The sequence below is a fragment of the Leucopleurus acutus genome, assembly GCF_964270905.1.
Source record: "Leucopleurus acutus genome assembly, chromosome: 15".
In the NCBI taxonomy this organism is placed as follows: domain Eukaryota; kingdom Metazoa; phylum Chordata; class Mammalia; order Artiodactyla; family Delphinidae; genus Leucopleurus; species Leucopleurus acutus.
In genome coordinates, this window is record NC_139157.1 from 83,285,855 (window position 1) to 83,307,163 (window position 21,309).

Below are 21,309 nucleotides of genomic sequence, written 5' to 3' on the forward strand. Positions count from 1 at the left end.
TGATGAAAGAGAAAAACCTACAACCAAGATTACTCTATCTAGCAAGGATCTCATTCAGATTCGATGGAGAAGTCAAAAGCTTTTCAGACAAACAAAAGCTAAGAGAATTCAGCACCACCAAACCAGCTTTACAATAAATAGTAAAGAAATTTCTCTAAGTGGGAAATACAAGAAAAGAAAAAGACCCACAAAAACAAAACGCAAACAATTAAGAAAATGGTAATGCGAACATACATATTGAGAATAACCTTGAATGTAAATGGATTTGCCCCAACCAAAAGACACAGACTGGCTGAATGGATACAAAAACAAGGCCCATATATATGTTGTCTTAGAGAGACCCATTTCAGACCTAGGGACACATACAGACTGAAAGTGAAGGGATGTAAAAGGATATTCCATGGAAATAGAAATCAAAAGAAATCTGGAGTATTAGATAAAATAGACTTTAAAATAAACTGTTACAAGAGATAAGGAGGAACACTACATAACGATCAAAGGATCAATCCAAGAAGAAGATATAACAATTATAAATGTTTATGCACCCAACATAGGAACACCTCAATACATAAGGCAAATGCTAACAACCGTGAAAGGAGAAATTGACAGTAACACAATAATAGTGGGGGACTTTAACACCCCACCTACAGCAATGGACAGTTCATCTAAACAGAAAATAAATAAGGAAACACAAGCTTTAAATGACACAATAGACCAGACAGATCTAATTGATATTTACAGAACATTCTACCCAAAAGTGGCAGAATACACTTTCTTCTCAAGTGTACATGGAACATTCTCCAGGGTAGATCACATCTTGGGTCACAAATCAAGCCATGGAAAATTTAAGAAAATTGAAATCATATCAAGCCTCTTTTCTGACCACAATGTTATGAGAGTGGATATCAATTACAGGAAAGAAACTGTAAAAAAACACAAATATATGGAGGCTAAACAATGTGCTACTAAATAACCAAGAGATCACTGAAGAAATCAAAGAAGAAATTTTAAAATATGTAGAAACAAATGACAAGAAAAACACGATGACCCAAAACCTATGGGACACAGCCAAAACAGTTCTAAGAGGGGAGTTTATAGCAATTAAATCTCACCTCAGGAAACAAGAAAGATCTCAAACAAACAATCTAACCCTACACTTAAAACAACTAGAGAAAGAAGAACAAAGAAAACCCAAAGTCAGTAGAATGAAAGAAATCATAAAGATCAGAGTTGAAATAAGTGAAATAGAAATGAAGAAAACAATAGAAAAGTTCAATAAAATTAAAAGCTGATTCTTTGAGAAGATAAAAAAATTTGATAAACCCTTAGCCAGACTCAACAAGAAAAAAAAGGGAAAGGACGCAAATCAATAAAATTAGAAATGAAAAAGGAGAAATCACAACTGACACTGCAGAAATACAAAGGATTATATGAGACTACCACAAACAACTATATGCCAATAAAATGGACAACCACAAAGAAATGGGCAAATTCTTAGAAAAGTACAATTTTCCAAGACTGAACCAGGAAGAATTAGGAAATATAAACAGACCTATCACAAGTAATGAAATTGAAACCATAATTAAAAATCGTCCAACAAACAAAATAAAGGACCAGATGACTTCACAGGTGAATTCTATCAAACATTTAGAGAAGAGCTAACTAATCCACATCAAACTCTTCCAAAAAATTGCAGAGATAGAAACACTCCGAAATTCTTTCTATGAAGCCACACTCACCCTGATACCAAAACTAGAAAAAGATATCACACAAAAAAGAAAATTTTAGATCATAATCACTGGTGAACATAGATGCAAAAATCCTGAACAAAATACTAGCAGACAGAATCCAACAACACATTAAAAGGATCATACACCATGATCAAGTGGAATTTATTCCAGGGATGCAAGGATTCTTCAATATGCACAAATCAATCAATGTGATATGCCACATTAAGAAATTAAAGAATAAAAACCAGATGATAATCTCAATAGATGCAGAAAAAGCTTTTGACAAAATTCCACATCGATTTATGATAAAAACTCTCCAGAAAATGGGCATAGAGGGAACTTACCTCAACATAATAAAGGCCATATGTAACAAACCCACAGCAAGCATCATACTCAATGGTGAAAAACTGAAAGCATTCACTACAATCAGGAACAAGACAAGGATGTCCACTCTCACCACTATTATTCAACATAGTTTTGGAAGCCCTAGCCATGGCAATCAGAGAAGAAAAAGAATAAAAGGAATATAAATTGGAAAAGAAGAATTAAAACTGTCACTGTTTGCCAATGACATGATATTATACATAGAAAATCCTAAAGATGCCACCAGATAACTACTAGAACTAATCAATGAATTTGGTAATGTTGCAGGATACAAAATTAATGGACAGAAATGTGTGGCATTCCTGTACATCAACAATGGAAAATCAGAAAGAGAAATTAAGGCAACTCTCCCATTTACCATTGCAACGAAAAGAATAAAATATGTAGGAATAAACCTGTCTAAGGAGGCAAAAGACTTGTACTCAGCAAACTATAAAACACTGATGAAAGACATCAAAGATCACATAAACAGGTGGAGAAATATACCACATTCTTGGATTGGAAGAATCAATGTTGTGGAAATGTCTATACTACCCAAAGCAATCTACAGATTCAATGCAATCCCTATCAAACTACCAATGGCATTCTTCACAGAATTAGAAGAAAAAATCTTACAATTCGTATGGAAATACAAAAGACCCTGAATAGGCAAAACAATCTTCAGAAAGAAAAACAGAGTTGGAGAAATAAGGCTCCCTGATTTCAAACTATGCCACAAAGCTACAGTAATCAAGACAGTATGGTACTGGCACAAAAACCGAAATATACATCAATAGTACAGGATAGAATGCCCAGAGATAAACCCATGCACATATGGGCACCTAATTTACAACAAAGGAGTCAAGAACATACAATGGAGAAAAGCCAGCCTCTTCAGTCAGTGGTGCTGGGAAAACTGGACAGCTACATGTAAAAGAATGAAATTAGAACACTACCTAACCCAAAACACAAAAATAAACTCCAAATGGATTGGAGACTTAAATATAAGACCAGAAATTATAAAACTTTTAGAGGAAAACAGGAGAAACACTCTTTGACATAACCACAGCAAGATCTTTTTTGACCCACCTCCTAGATTAACAGAAATGAAAATGAAATAAACAAATGGGACTTAATTAAACTTAAAAGCTTTTGCACAGCAAAGGAAACCAAAAACAAGACAAGAAGACAACACTCAGAATGGGAGAAAATATTTGCAAAAGAAACAGCAGACAAAGGATTAATCTCCAAAATATACAAACAGCTCACGGAGCTTAAAATCAAAATAATCCAGTTAAAAAATGGGCAGAAGACCTAAATAAACATTTCACCAATGAAGATATACAGATGGCCAAGAGGTACATGAAAAGATGCTCAACATCACTAATTATTAGAGAAATGCAAATCAAAACTACAATGAGTTATCACCTCACACTGGTCAGAATGGCCATTATCAAAAAAGCTAGAAACAATCAATGCTGGAAAGGGTGTGGTGAAAAGGAAACCCTCCTACACTGTTGGTGGGAATGTAAATTGATACAACCACTATGGAAAACAGCATGGAGGTTCCTTGAAAAACTAAAAATAGAACTACCATATGACCCAGCAATCCCACTACTGGGCCTATACCCTGAGAAAACCATAATTCAAAAAGAGACATTCAGGGCTTCCCTGGTGGCACAGTGGTTGAGAGTCTGCCTGCCAATGCAGGGGACACAGGTTCGTGCCCCGGTCCGGGAAGATCCCATATGCCACAGAGCATCTGGGCCTGTGAGCCATGGCCACTGAGCCTGCACGTTTGGCAGCCTGTGCTCCACAACAGGAGAGGCAACATCAGTGAGAGGCCTGCGTAGCACAGAAAAAAAAAAAAAAAAAAAAAAGAGACACATGCACCACAATGTTCATTGCAACACTATTTACAATAGCCAGGACGTGGAACCAATCTAAATGTCCATTGACAGATGAATGGATAAAGAAGATGTGGCACATATATACAATGGAATATTACTCAGCCATAAAAAGAAACGAAATTGAGTTTTTTGTAGTGAGGTGGGTGGATTTAGAGTCTGTCATACAGAGTGAAGTAAGTCAGAAAGAGAAAAACAAATACCGCATGCTAACGCATATATATGGAATCTAAAAAAGAAAAAAAGGGTACTGATGAACATAGTTGCAGGGCAGGAATAAAGAGGTAGACATAGAGAATGGACTTGATGACATGGGGTGGGAGGGCAAAGCTGGGGAGAAGTGAGAGTAGCATCAACATACATACACTACTGAATATAAAATAGTTGGCTGGCAGGAAGCAGCAGCATAGCACAGGGAGATTGGCTCATGCCTTGCGATGACCAAGAGGGGTGGGATAGGGAGGATGGGAGGGAGGCTCAAGAGGGAGGGGATATGGGGACATGTGTATGCATATGGCTGATTCGCTTTGTTGTGCAAGAGAAATTAACACAGTACTGTGAAGCAATTATACTCCAATAAAGATCTATTAAAAAGAAAAATCTCTCAACAGAGTGACTGAGATGGCAGAGTAGGAAAACTTGGAACCCACCTCCCCCCACAAACACATCAAAAATACATCTACATATGGAACAATTCTCACTGAATCTAGCAGAAAGGCTCCTGTATAACCAAGGCTGCAAGAAATATTCCCATGTAATCAGGTAGGATGGGAAGCGAATAGATCAGTTGGGAACCTGTGCTCCTGGGAGGGAAATCAGAGGAAAATGGAGGTTACACAGATGGAGATCCTCCCTTGGGAGTGAGCAATTTGATCCACATATTGAGTGCCCCAGGCATGGGGTCCAACTCTGAAAAGATGAGTCCCCTAGACTGGTTGGAGGGCAGGTGGGACTAACAGGTCTGTGGGGAGCCTGGACTCTGCACGTGAGGGATGTGGAAATGTTTGCTTACTCCCAAAACAGGGAAGAGAGAGTGGATTGAAATGGTGTGGATATCTGGCCGGTTTCCCATGACCACCCTGACATGTGACCCAGACGGAGCTGAGCAACCACTCTGGACCCCGTTGCTTCCTGATGCAGCTCCACAGTGGGGAAGGACTGCTCTGGCTAAGGAAAGAACTCAGCAAAAGGCACAGAGTTGACTGAGACCTGAAGAAGCATCTCAACAGGGTGGGGGTAGCCATTACTGGCGCTCACACAGGCCACATATCAGAAGCAGTCTGGGGCACTGACTATGGCCAGGGCCACCACAGCCTATGTCCAGATCCACACCAAGCAACAACACCAGCCCCTCTTGCTGCTGGACCTTTGGGGTGAGAGTTCCAGTGCTGGGAGAGGGGAGAGGATACATCTAGAGGGAACAAAGCCAGCTCACACCTGACCCTCCAGGCTTTTGCTCCAGTAACTTGGGACTCAACCCTGCCCCTGATAGGTTGGTGATTGTCACTGAGCACAGGAGAAGCCCTGCTTCACACTTTGCTCTGGCTCTCTTCCCTCCATATCCAGGCCCATCTCCTACCAAGGTAATAGCTGCCAGCACACACCAAGGAAAAATGTGACTTTTGTTCACATCAAATTCAACTCTCCCACCAAAACCACTGGGCACGTGCAGACTATATAGGAAAGCTCCTATATAAGAACACCAACTTACCACTGCATTAGGTAACACTTTCACCTAAATTCATAGGGACAGAGAAAGTTAAGCAAAATGAAAAGGCAGAGGAACTACTTTCAACTGGAAGATAAGGAGAAAACCTCTGAAAAAATAATAAAACAGAAATTTAAAATTGACCAGATAAAGAGTACAAATCATTAGGAATGCTAACTGAATTAGGGAAAAGAATAGATAAACACAGTGAGAATTTTAACAAGGAACTAGAAAATATGAAAAATAACTTATCAGAACTGAAGAATACAATAACTAAAATTAAAAACACACTAGAAGGACTTACCAAACTAAGTTATATAGAAGCACACTTCAGTGAACTGGAAGATAGAATAATGGAAATCACCCAAACAGAACAGCAAAAAGAAAATTTTTTTTAAATGAGAACAGTTTAAGGGACCTCTGAGACAACATTAAGCATACCAACATTTGCATTACAGGGGTCCCAGAAGGAGAAGAAAGAGAAGGGGATTGGGGGACTTTCAAGATGGCAAGGAGTAAGACGTGGAGATCACCTTCCTCCCCACAAATACATCCAAAATACAACCACATGTGGAACAACTCCTACAGAACACCTAATGAATGCTGGCAGAAGACCTCAGACTTCCCAAAAGGCAAGAAACTCCCCACGTACCTGGGTAGAGCAAAAGAAAAAAGAAAAAAACAGAGACAAAAGAATAGGGATGGGACTTGCACTTCTGGGAGGGAGCTATGAAGGAGGAAAAGTTTCCACACACTAGGAAGCCCCTTCACTGGCAGAGATGGGGCTGGAGGGGGGTGGGGGGAAAGCTTTGGAGCCACAGAGGAAAGCACAGCAACAGGGGTGAGGAGGGCAAAGTAGAGAGATTCCTGCACAGAGGATGGGTGCTGACCAGCACTCACCAACCTGAGAGGCTTGTCTGCTCACCCGCCGGGGCGGGCGGGGCTGGAAGCTGAGGCTCGGGCCTCGGAGGTCGGATCCCAGGGAGAGGACTGGGGCTGGCAGCATGAACAGAGCCTGAAGGGGGCTAGTGCAACACAGCCAGCAGGGAGGGAGTCCAGGAAAATGTCTGGACATGCCTAAGAGGCAAGAGACCATTGTTCTGGGGTGCGCGAGGATAGGAGATTCAGAACACTGACTAAATAAGCTTCACAGATGGGCGTGAGCCATGGCTATCAGCACAGACCCCAGAGACAGGCATGAAATGCTAATGCTACAGCCACCAAGAAGCCTGTGTGCAAGCACAGGTCACTATCCACACCTCCCCTCCCGGGAGCCTGTGCAGCCCACCACTGTCAGGGTCCTGTGATCCAGGGACAACTTCCCTGGGAGAACACACGGCACACCTCAGGTTGCTGCAATGTCACGCCGGCCTCTGCTGCCTCAGGCTTGCCCCCCCATTCCAATCTGATTACCATACCCCTTCCTCTCGCCAGCCAGAGTGAGCCAGAGCCTGCTAATCAGCTGCTCCTTTAACTCCCTCCTGTTGGGGCAAAGAACAGATGCTAGAGGGTGACCTACATGCAGAGGCTGGGCCAAAATCAAAGCTGAACCCCAGGAGCTGTGCAAACAAAGAAGAGAAAGGGAAATTTCTCTGTACAGACTCAGGAGCAGCAGATTAATTCCCCACAATCAACTTGATGTACCCTGCATCTGTGGAATACATGAATAGACAACAAATCATCCCAAAATTGAGGTGGTAGACTTTGGGAGCAACTGTAGATGTGGGGTTTGCTGTGTGCGACTGAATTGTTTCTGATTTTTCTGTTTATATTAGTATAGTTTTTAGCACTTGTTATCATTGGTGGATGTGTTTATTGGTATGTTTGCTCTCTTCTCTTTAAATTATTATTTATTTATTTAATTTTAATAATTTATTTTAATAATTTTTAATATTTTATTATTTATTATTATTTTTTTCTTCCTTTTTTTCCCTCCCTTTTCTTCTGAGACATGTGGCTGACAGGGTCTTTGTGCTCCAGCCTGGTGTCAGGTCTGAGCCTCTGAGGTGGGAGAGCTAAGTTCAGGATATTGGACCATCAGAGATCTACTGGCCCCATGTAATATCAATCATCTCCCAGAGACCTCCATCTCAATGCTAAGGCCCAGCCCCACCTAATGTCCAGCAAGCTACAATGCTGGACGCCCCATGCCAAACAGCTAGCAAGACACAACTCCACCCATTAGCAGAGAGCCTGCTTAAAATGATAAGTTCACAGACACCCTAAAACACACCACAAGACACAGTCCTGCCAACCAGAAAGACAAGATTCAGTCCCACTGACCAGAACACAGGCACCAGTCCCCTCCACCGGGAAGCCTACACAAGCCATTGAACCAATGTCATCCACTGGGGACAGACACCAAAAAACAACAGGAACTATGAACCTGCAGCCTGTGCAAAGAAGACCCAAAATACAGTAAGTTAAACAAAATGAGAAGACAGAGAAATATGCAGGAGATGAAGGAGCAAGGTAAAAACTCACCAGACCAAAGAAATGAAGAGGAAATAGGCAGTCTACCTGAAAAAGAATTCAGAGAAATGAGAGTAACGATGATCCAAAATCTTGGAAATAGAATGGAGAAAATATAAGAAATGTTTTACAAGGAGCTACAAGAAATAAAGAGCAAACAAACAATGATGAGAAACAAAACAAATGAAATTAAAAATTCTCTAGAAGGAATCAATAGCAGAATAACTGGGGCAGAAGAACAGATAAGTGACCTGGAAGATAAAATAGTGGAAAGAACAAAGAGCAGAATAAAGAAAAAGGAATGAAAATTGAGGACAGTCTTAGAGACCTTTGGGACAACATTAAACACACCAACATTCAAATTATAGGGGTGCCAGAAGAAGAAGAGAAAAAGAAAGGGTCTGAGAAAATATTTGAAGAGATTATAGTTGAAAACTTCCCTAACATGGAAAAAGAAATAGTCAATCAAGTTCAAGAAGCACAGAGAGTCCCATATAGGATAAATCCAAGGAGAAACACACCAAGACACATATTAATCAAACTATCAAAAAATTAAATACAAAGAAAAAATATTAAAAGCAACAAGGGAAAAGCAACAAATAAGATACAAGGGAAGCCCCATAAGGTTAACAGCTGAACTTTCAGCAGAAACTCTGCAGGCCAGAAGGGAGTGGCAGGACACATTTAAACTGATGAAAGGGAGAAAACTACGACCAAGATTATTCTACCCAGCAAGGATCTCATTCAGATTTGATGGAGAAATTTAAAACTTTACAGACAAGCAAAAGTTAAGAAATTCAGCACCACCAAACCAGCTTTACAACAAATGCTCAAGGAACTTCTCTAGGCAGGGAATACAAGAGAAGGAGGAGACCTACAAAAACAAACACAAAACAATTAAGAAAATGGTAATAGAAACATACATATCGATAATTACCTTAAATGTAAATGAATTAAATGCTCCAACCAAAAGACACAGACTGGCTGAATAGATACAAAAACAAGACCCATATATACGCTGTCTACAAAAGACCCACTTCAGACCTGGGGACACATACAGACTGAAAGTGAGGTGTTGAAAAAAGATATTCCATGCAAATGGAAATCAAAAGAAAGCTGGGGTAGCAATTCTCATATGAGACAAAATAGACTTTAAAATGAAGACTGTTATAAGAGACAAAGAAAGGCACTGCATAATGATCAAGGGATCAAACTAAGAAGATACAAAAATTGTAAATACTTATGGACCCAACGTAGGAACAACTCAATAGATAAGGCAAATTCTAACAACCATAAAACGGGAAATCGACAGTAACACAATAATAGTAGGGGACTTTAACACCCCATTTTAACCAATGGACAGATCATCCAAAATAAAAATAAAGAAAACACAAGCTTTAAATGACACATTAGACAAGATGGACTTAATTGATATTTATAGGACATTCCATCCAAAATCAATAGAACACACTTTCTTCTCCAGTGCCCATGGAACAGTCTCCAGGATAGATCATACCTTGGGTCACAAATCAAGACTTGGTAAATTTAAGAAAATTGAAATTGTATCAAGTATCTTTTTAAACCACAACACTATGGGACTATATATCAATTACAGGAAAAAAAACTGTAAAAAATACAAACACATGGAGGCTAAATATTATGTTACTAAATAACAAAGAGATCACTGCTGAAATAAAAAAGGAAATCAAAAAATACCTAGAGGCAAATGACAATGAAAACATGATGATCCAAAAGCTATCAGATGCAGCAAACTCAGTTCTTAGAGGGAAGTTTATAGCAGTACAATCCTCTCTCAAGAAAGAAGAATAATCTGAAATAAACAACCTAAACTTACACCTAAAGCAATCAGAGAAAGAAGAAAAAAAATCCCAAAGTTAGCAGGAGGAAAGAAATCATAAAGATAAGATCAGAAATAAATGAAAAAGAAATGAAGGAAACAATAGCAAAGATCAATAAAACTAAAAGCTGGTTCTTTGAGAAGATAAACAAAATTCATAAGCCATTAGCCAGACTCATCAAGAAAAAATGGGAAAAGACTCAAATCAACAGAATTAGAAATGAAAAAAGGGAAGTAAGAACTGACACTGTTAAAATACAAAGAATCACAAGAGATTACTATAAGCAACTCTATGCCAATAAAATGGACAACCACAAAGAAATGGACAAATTCTATGTAAAGCCCAACCTTCCAAGACTAAACCATGAAGAAGTGGAAAATATAAAGTGACCAAGCACAAACACTGAAATTGAAACTGTGATTAAAAATCTTCCAACAAACAAAAGCCCAGGACCAGATGGCTTCACAGGTGAATTCTATCAAACATTTAGAGAAGAGCTAACACCTATCCTTCTCAAACTCTTCCAAAATATAGCAGAGGGAGGAACACTCCCCAACTCATTGTATGAGGCCACCATCACCCTGATACCAAAATCAGACAAAGATGTCACAGAAAAAGAAAACTACAGGCCATTATCACTGATAAACATAGACGCAAAAATCCTCAACAAAATACTAGCACACAGAATCCAACAGCACATTAAAAGGATCATACACCATGATCAAGTGGGGTTTATCCCAGGAATGTAAGGATTCTTCAATATACACAATTCAATCATTGTGATACACCAAATTAACAAACTGAAGGATAAAAACCATATGATAATCTCAATAGATGCAGAAAGAGCTTTCAACAAAATTCAACACCCATTTATGTTAAAAACAGCCCAGAATGTAGGCATAGAAGGAAGATACCTCAACACAATAAATGCCATATATGACAAACCCACAGAAAACATCACTCTCAATGGTGAAAAACTGAAACCATTTCCACTAAGATCAGGAACAAGATAAGGTTGCCCACTCTCACCACTAGTATTCAACATAGTTTTCAAAGTTTTAGCCACAGCAATCAAAGAAGAAAAAAAACCAAAAGGAATCCAAATCAGAAAAGAAGTAAAACTGTCACTGTTTGCAGATGACATGATACTATACATAGAGAGTCCTAAAGACACTACCAGAAAACAACTAGAGCTAACCAATGAATTTGGAAAGGCAGCAGGATACAAAATTAATGCACAGAAATCTCTTGCACACCTATACACTAATGATGAAAAATCTGTAAAAGGAATTAAGGAAACACTCCCATTGACCATTGCAACAAAAAGAATAAAATACCTAGGAATAAACCTATGAAAGGAGACAAAAGACCTGTATGCAGAAAACTATAAGACACTGATGAAAGAAATTAAAGATGATACAAACAGATGGGGAGATATACCATGTCCTTGGATTGGAAAAATCAACATTGTGAAAATGACTACACTACCCAAAGCAATCTACAGATTCAATGCAATCCCTATCAAACTACCAATGGCATTTTTCACAGAACTAGAACAAAATATTTCACAATTTGTATGGAAACACAAAGGACTCTGAATAGCCAATGCAATCTTGAGAAAGAAAAACTGAGCTGGAGGAATCAGGCTCCCTGACTTCAGACTACACTACAAAACTACAGTAATCAAGACAGTATGATACTGGCACAAAAACAGAAATATAGATCAATAGTACAGGATAGAATGCCCAGAGATATACCCACGCACATATGGGCACATAATTTACAACAAAGCAGGCAAGAGCATATAATGGAGAAAAGACAGACTCTTCAATAAATGGTGCTGGGCAAACTGGACAGCTACATGTAAAAGAATGAAATTAGAACACTTTCTACCACCATACACAAAAATATACTCAAAATGGATTAAAGACCTAAATGTAAGGCCAGACACTGTAAAACTCTCAGAGGAAAACATAGGCAGAACACACTATGACATAAATCGCAGCAAGATCCTTTTTGACCCATCTCCTAGAGAACAGGAAATAAAAAGAAAAATAAACAAATGGGACCTAATGAAACTTAAAAGCTTTTGCACCATACAGGAAACCATAAACAAGAAGAAAAGACAAACCTCAAAATGGGAGAAAATATTTGTAAATTAAGCAACTGACAAAGGATTAATCTCCCAAATATACAAGCAACACATGCAGCTCAATATCAAAAAAACCCAAACAACCCAATCCAAAAATGGGCAGAAGACCTAAACAGACTTTCTGCAAAGAAGATATACAGATTGCCAACAAACGTGTGAAAGGATGCTCAACATCACTAATCATTAGAGAAATGCAAATCAAAACTACAATGAGGTATCACTTCACACCAGTCAGAATGGCCATCATAAAAACATCTACAAACCATAAATCCTAGAGAGGGTGTGGAGAAAATGGAACCTTCTTGCACTGTTGGTGGGAATGCATATTGATACAGCCACTATGGAGAACAGTATGGAGGTTCCTTAAAAAACTAAAAATAGAACTACTATATGACCCAGCAATCCCACTACTGGGTATATACCATGAGAAAACCATAATTCAAAAAGAGACATGTACCACAATGCTCATTGCAGCAGTATTTTCAATAGCCAGGACATGGCATGGAAGCAGCCTAAGTGTCCATCAACAGATAAATGGATAAAGAAGATGTGGCACATATATATAATGGACTATTACTCAGCCATTTCAAAAAAGAAATGAAATTGAACTAGTTGTAGTGAGGTGGATGGCCCTAGAGTCTGTTACACAGAGTGAAGTAAGTCAGAAAGAGAAAAACAAATACCATACGCTCACACATATATATGGAATCTAAAAAAAAAAAAAAAGGTTCTGTAGAACCTAGGGCCAGGACAGGAATAAAGACACATATGTAGAGAATGGGCTTGATACATGGGGAGCGGGAAGCACAAGCTGGGATGAAGTGAGAGAGTAGCATTGACATATATACACTACCAAATGTAAAATAGATAGCTAGTGGGAAGAAGCTTCATAGCACAGGGAGATCAGTTCAGTGCTTTGTGACCACCTAGTGGGGTGGGATAGGGAGATTAGGAGGGAGATGCAAGAGGGAGGAGATGTGGGGATATATGTATACGTATAGCTGATTCACTTTGTTATAAAGCAGAAACTAACACAACATTGTAAAGCAATTATACTGCAATAAAGAGGTTAAAAAATTCTAGAAAAAGAGACTTCCTGTTTGAAACAAGTAAGTACAGTCATAAGACATTATATATGAACCTCATGGTAACCACAAATCAAAAACCTACAATAGATACACAAAAACCATAGAGGAAAGAACACAAGCATACCATTAAAGAAAATCATTAACCCACAAAGGAGGAATCTAAAAAGAAGAGAAGACCTACAAAAACAACCAGAAAACAAGTTGTAAAATTGTAATAAGTACACATTTATCAATAATTATTTAAATTTCAACAGATTAATTGCTCTAATCAAAAGGCATTGGGTGGCTGATTTGAGAAAAAAAAAAGACCATCTATATGCTGCTTACAGGAGACTCACATCAGAGGTCAAGAAATATACACAATGAAAGTGAGAGGATGCAAACAGAAATGTCGAAAGAAGGGTAGCAGTACTCATATCAGGCAAAATAGACTTTATAAGAAACTTTCACAACAGACAAAGAAAGACATTATATGAGGATAAAGGGATCAACAAAAGAAGAAGATATTACATTCATTACCATATATGTATGCAATATAGGAACACCTAAATATAAAAAGCAAATGTTAATAGACATACAGGGAGAAATTTATAATAGTACAATTACTGTTGGGGACTTTAACACCCCACTGACATCACTGGATGGTCATCCAAACAGAAAATCAAGAAGGCAACAGTGGTCTTAAATGACACAATAGACCAGTCGGACTTAATACATATGTACAGGACTTTACGTCCAAAACCAGCAGAATACACTTTCTTCTCAAGTGCATATGGAACATTCTCCAGGATAGATCACATGCTAGGCCACAAAACAAGTCTCAACAAACTTGAGTGGATAAAAATTATGATATATAAAGTTTTTTTTTTTCCCAAACAAAATGGTATGAAACTAGAAATCAACTATAGAAAGAAAAATCGGAAAATAACACATGGAGACCAAACAACATGGTACTAAAAAAAACAATGGTTTGATGAAGAAATCAAAGGGGAAATCAGAAAATATGCCAAGACAAATGAAAATGGAAACACAATTTTTCAAAATTTATGGCATGTATCAAAAGCAGTACTAAGAGGGAAGTTTACAGTGATACAGGTCTTCCTAAAGATATAAAAAATCCTCAAATAAACAACCTAACCTGCTACCTAAACGAATTAGAGAAAGAAGAATAAACAAAGCCCAAAGTCAGCAGAAGGAAGAAAATAATAAAGATCACAGAGGAAATAAATAAAACACAGACCACAAAAAGAAAAATATAAACTCAAGGAAACCAACAGCTGGTTTTTTGAAAGGACAAAAAAAATGATAAACCTTTAGCTGTCTCACCAAGAAATAATGAGGACTCAAATAGACAAAATATGAAGTGAAAGAGGAGAAATAACAACTAACACCAGAGAGATTCAAAAAATCATTAGAACAGTATGAACAGTTATATGCCAACAAACTGGACAACATAGAAAAAATGGGCAAATTTCTGGTGACCAACACCTGCCAAGAATGAAACAAGGATAAACAGACAATTTGAACAGAACAATTACCAGTAGTGAAATTGAATTTGCAATTAAAAACTTCAAGCAAACACAAGTCCAGAACTGGACAGCTTCATAGGTGAATTCTACTAAACATATAAAGAAGAACTAATAACTATCCTTCTCAAACTATTCCAAAAATTAGAGAACACAACACTCTCAAATTCTTTCTATGAGGCCACGATTACCCTGATACCAAAACCAGACTAAGATACTATAAAAACAGACATTTACAGGCCAATATATTTGATGAATATAGATGCAAAAATTCTCAACAAAATATTAGTAAACAAAATTCAACAATATATTAAAAGGATCATACTCCATGATTAAGTTGGATTTATTCCAGGGATACAAGTGAATCAGTGTGATTTATTCCAGGGATACAAGGTGAATCAGTGTGATTCACCAAAACAACAAAAGGAAGGATAAAAATCACATGATCATCTCAATAGATGCAGAAAAAGCATTTAACAAAATTCAACATCCATTCATGATAAAAACTCACCAAAGGGGATATAGAGGGAACATATCTCAACATAATAAAGGCAATTTATGGCAAACCCACAGCTAACATCATGCTGACTGGTGAAAAACTGAAAGCCTTTCCCCTAAAATTAGGAAAAAGACAAGGATGCCTACTTTCACCACTTCTATTTAACATAGTACTGGAAGTCCTGATCACAGTATGAGACAAGAAAAAGAAATAAAGACATCTAAATTGGAAGAGAAGAAGTACAACTGTCACTGTTTGCTGAAGATATGGTAATATACATAGAAAACCCTAAAGTCTCCACCAAAAATCAATTAGAACTAATAAATAAATTCAGTAAAGTTGCAGCATACAAGATTAATATACAGAAATCTGTTGCTTTTCTATACACTAATAGTGAACTATTAAAAAGAGAAAGCAATAAAACAATCCCACTTAAATTTGCATCAAAAAGAATAAAATACCTAGAAATAACTTAACCAAGGAGGTGAAACACCTATACTCTGAAAACTATAATACATTGAAAAAGGAAACTGAAGATGATACAAAGAAATGGAAATATGCCTCATGCTCTTGGATTGGAAGTATTAATATTGTTAAAATGGCCATACTACTCAAAGAAATCTACAGATCTAATGCAATCCCTATGAAAATGACATCTTTCACAGAACTAGAACAGGTAATCCTAAAAGTCATATTGAACCACAAAAGACCCTGAATTGACAAAGCAATCTGGAGAAAAAAGAACCAAGCTGGAGGTGTCTTGGTCCCTGACTTCAAACTATACTACAGTATACAGTATTCAAAACATCATGATACTGACACAAAAACAGACACATAGATCAATGGAACAGAATAGAGAGCCCAGAAATAAACCCATGAACCTCTGGGAGAAAAGACAGTCTCTTTAATAAGTGCTGCTTTGAAAATTGGACAGCTAAGTGTAAAAATATGAAACCAGAACACTTTATCACACCACATACAAAAATAAACTCAAAATGGGTTAAGGATCTAAATGTAAGGCCTGAAGCAATAGAACTCCTAGAAAAGAACACAGGCATAACACTCTGAGATAAATTGTAGCAATATGTTTTTGGATCTGTCTTTTAAGGCAAAAGAAACAAAATAAAATATAAACAAATGTGATCTAATTAAATGTAAACGTTTTTACACATCAATGGAAACCACTAACAAAACAAAAAGACAACCTACGGAATGGGAGAAAATATTTGCTAATAATATGACTGAGAAGGTGTTACTTTCTAAAATATATAAATAGCTCATACAACTCTATATTAAAAATACAAACAATGCAATTAAAAAATGGGCAGAAGACCTGAAGAGACAGTTTTCCAAAGAAGACATACAGATGGCCAACTGGCATATGAAAAAATGCTCAGCATCGGTAATCATCAGAGAAATGAAAATCAAAACCACAATAAGATATCACCTCACACCTCTCAAAATGGCTATCATCAAAAAGTCTACAAATATCAAATATTGGTGAGGATGTAGAGAAAATGGAACCCTAGTACACTGTTGCTCAGAATGTAAGTTGGTGCAGACACTATGAAAAATAATATGGAAGTTCCTCCAAAATCTAAAAATAGAACTACCACATGATCCAACAATTCCACTCCTGGGTATATATCTGAAGAAAACCAAAAACACTAATTTGAAAAGATACATGCACTCCAATGTTCATAGCAGCCCTATTTATAATAGCCAAGATACGGAAACAACCTAAGTGTCCATTAACAGATGAATGGATAAAGAAGAAGTGAGATATATATATATATATATATTTATATATACTACTCAGTGATATATATATAATATATATACTACTCAGCCATAAAAAAGAATGAAATTCTGCCATTTGCAAAAATGTGGATGGACCCAGAAGATATTATGCTTAGTGAAATTAGAGAAAGACAAAATCTCTGTGTTTTCTTTTATATGTGGAATATAAAAAATAAATAAAATGAATGCATATAACAAAACAGAAACAGATTCATGGATATAGAGAACAAACTAGTGGTTACCAGTGAGGAGAGGGACGGGGATGGATCACAAGTTTGGGGTATGGGATTAAGAGATACAAACTATTGTGTATAAAATGAATAAGCAACAAGGATATATTGTACAGCACACAGGAATATAGCCATTATTTTGTAATAACTTTTAATGGAGCACAATCTATTAAAATATTGAATCACTATGTTGTACTCCGGAAACTAATATAATATTGTAATCAACTATACTGCATTAAAGAAAGGAAAAAAAAACCCTCCGAAACATTTTCTGAGAATAAACATGATATTTCACAGACCTGTTAGAATCAGATGGTGCTACTGAAACCCATGGAGAAACACTGCAGGTTCACATAAAGGAAGGATTATGGGTTTTCCAGTGAAAACCCATGTGTGTAGTCAACACACATGATCCAATAACCAAAATCCAAATTTGGAGTAGCCCAAAGAATGTGCAAATTATCAATCACACAAGTGTAATAAAAAAACAACGAAAAAACCCACTTTTTGTAACTAAAATAAGCCTTTTTCTGAAGTGAGGAAAGTACTTTCAGTTTACTTCATGGGTCACCCATGATGAAGCATTTTCTACATCCTGTTAATCAGTTACTCAAAGCAGAATAAAAATGTCTTTTATAATTGTCTAAAACTGTTGAGCCTAAGCAGAGTAAAATAAAAAGGCTTTGTTTGGGATTATCAAGGTAGTAGATTATCACTAGAGTTAAAGTTAATTGTTTATGATGGACCTTAGTACTGTAACACGCCAAAGCATTCTCCCTTCAATCTTCCGATCTAATGATTGCTAGAAGTATATGTCACTAATAAAATGAAACATAAATGAAAATAATTCTTAAGTAAAAAAATACCTGAGAAATATTCAAACATTTATTCTTATACAAAACTAACCAATAAGTATTTGTTGAATTCATACTATGTGCAGGTGTATCAGGCATTAGTGCAGTTAGTGAATAAGAAAGGTAAAGTCTCTCTCTTGTGGTATTTACTCTCTAGTGGGGATGACAGAGAGTAAGCAAGAAAAATAAATAAAAAGTAACAATGCATGCTGTGAAGAATGTAAAATAATGGTATATAAAGAGAACAACAGGGTAACAAGTTGGACTGTGAAAGACCACCTCAAGGAGGGATGGACAAGGAGGTACGCAGAAGAACAGTTTGTACAATAAAATAAATTGAAAACCACTTCAATGCCACCAATATTGGGAATACTAGATAAATTATGATATATCTATACAATGCAGCAGGTACAAGGGATAAAACATATGTAGTGAAATTTTAAAACTTCCACAATAATCGTTGAATTAAAAATTTAAGATGACAAGTGTTATATACAGTATGACAATATTTATGTTAAAATAGTGTTAATTTCTATGGCTACACATGTGTGTCAATGCATAAGTAGATGCCTGAAATTATACATAAAAATATATAAGTAGGAGTGACCTTGGAGAGGTGGTGGATGTGGAGACCCAAGTTATTAATGATTAATGGGGTCTTGTGCCTTAGCTGTTATGTTTTATAGTTTTACAAGTAAAAGATACTCATGCATTTTTTTGTAATTAAAACTTAACTTTAAATATTTAAAAGTAAGGCAACTTTATATTGCCAGAGGGGAGGGGAGATGGGTGTGGGTGAAATGGGTAAAGGGGGAGGGTCAAACCCTCCAATTACAAAATGAATCGAACCTGGTAATGTAATGTACAGTACACAGGGGATGACTATAGTTAATAATATCAGATTGCAAAGTTGAAAATTGCTGTGAGTAAATCTTAAAAGTTCTTAAAGAAAAAGAATTTGTAACTATGTATGGTGACAGATGGTAACTAGACTTACTGTGGTGATCATTTAGCAGTGTATACAAATAGTGAATCATATTTCACACCTCAAACTAATATAATATTATATGTCAAATATACCTCAATAAAAAATTAAGGCAATTTGATTATGTAAACCAAAATTAAAAGACAACTTCTAATTTCAATTTTGTTACTGCAATCTTGAAAACACCATTTAGATCAACGCTTTTCTGTGTAAAAAGGAATAGCCGTATCTCTTCATTAACTATTTTTAGAGGTCTTATACTCAAAGTTAACATCATTGCATCGATAAAACTATTGTGTATGTGAACATGAGAGAGTGGCATGGACATATATACACTACCAAACGTAAAATAGATAGCTAGTGGGAAGCAGCCGCATAGCACAAGGAGATCAGCTAGGTGCTTTGTGACCATCTAGAGGGGTGGGATAGGGAGGGTGGGAGGGAGGGAGACGCAAGAGCAAAGAGATATGGGAACATATGTATATGTATATGTATAACTGAATCACTTTGTTATAAAGCAGAAACTAACACACCATTGTAATGCAATTATACTCCAATAAAGATGTTAAAAAAAAAAACAAAAACGGAAGAACAGATGTGAAGAAAGAAAATAAAGTTGTCTTAAACTTCATTGTTTAAAACTCACCCAGAAAAGCAATTTAATGATGAAAGAGTCTGGTAAAACGTGTGATGGGATGGACGTTCTGTCATAGTGGAAAGCTTTTTGATCACTTTTCAGATACATCAAGGAAACATGAACTGCACTGATCTCTGGAGATAATCTGATCTGAAAGGCAGCTAAGCACACCTCCTATCGCTGAATTGTTTTCTTCAAGGACAACTAAAAAGCTGAAGTTTGTAAAGCTAAAACATGTTCTTTGTGATGGATAAGAGTCAGCAGATGTTAGAGAAAACAGAGCATGATTGATTCCTAAACTTAACACTGACCTCAAGACCCAACAGTTTTATAAATTAAACTTAAAACCTTAGAAAAACTGTGAAAGCAAACCCAGAGAGGCACAGAATAAGGGAATATTGTTTCTTCTGTAATATCCCTGTAAGTCCCAAAGGTCTTTTGGAATAACCAGCACGTTCCCCTTTTTGGATCACATAGAAATACATTCTACCCACTAAAAAGGTAATAAAACTAAATAAAAGTTGGTTATTATTCATGGAGATATGCAAGTATCTGTAATCAGGTGCTTAAGATGGCATGCTTTTCTTGAGTAGAAAACGTTCAATTAGATTTTTGTAGCCTTTTATTTTTCCCTTGTCTGTACAACATACTAAACAGTGCCTTAGAATATACTACCAGCATCTTCTCTGGCTATTGGTAAAGAGGAAATCTTGCAAAAATTCTATGACCATGAATTTCTCTATGTGGTTTTAAAAAGAAAAAAAAATGACATCAGTGAGAAACATCCAGCTCATGTTATCACCAGAACAAGTTGGGATTCTCCATATGCACTACGGTTCCTAGGAGAAGAGGATCCCTAGAATATCAGAATCTATAGCAAAAAATCAGGCTTAATATCGTTGATTTTTCACCCACATAAATACTAGTTTAAATTACATCAGTATCGTAAGAATTAGCACATTTCCAGTAGGTTTGCTCTTTACCTAGAAAGTCTAAGAATGTCCCTCTTCTAGACTCTCCATAACTACTGATGAGAAACAAGTAACATCATAAAACCTTAGATGTAGATCCGATTTAGGGTGAAAAACATGGGGGGAAATCATAGAATACATAGAACCCAACAATGTGGTGTGTTAACTGACAGCATATACATGGTGGTATTAGCTTTTGAGATTGATTGACATTTATCCCCCCTCCATGCAAAACAAAACAAACCAAGATTGTACAACCTGGCTACTACACTGAAATAAACCCACAGAAGTACTTAAAGTATGGGAGTCTAATTAATCCTTAATCATGGATTTTTCTGCTCTTTGAGACCTTAGAATCTCATAGCATTACCAATGAGATTAAGATGATTTTGACCAGATATATTGCAATTACTTGTTACAAACAAAGTAATACATGGAAGAATTATTCATCCTTACTATATGAATAAGAAAATTAAATGTCACTCAATGTTTTTATAACAAAACAATTTGGAAGGACCATATAAATAT

The 21,309-nt window shown here is 36.7% G+C and overlaps 1 protein-coding gene across 1 annotated transcript in view; it reads right to left on the minus strand.

Annotated features, from left to right (window-relative positions):
• Positions 1-21,309, minus strand: part of ADGRB3 (adhesion G protein-coupled receptor B3) — a gene marked incomplete at both ends in the record, with an annotated part of 785,802 nt that overhangs the window by 302,469 nt on the left and 462,024 nt on the right. The window lies entirely within an intron of this gene.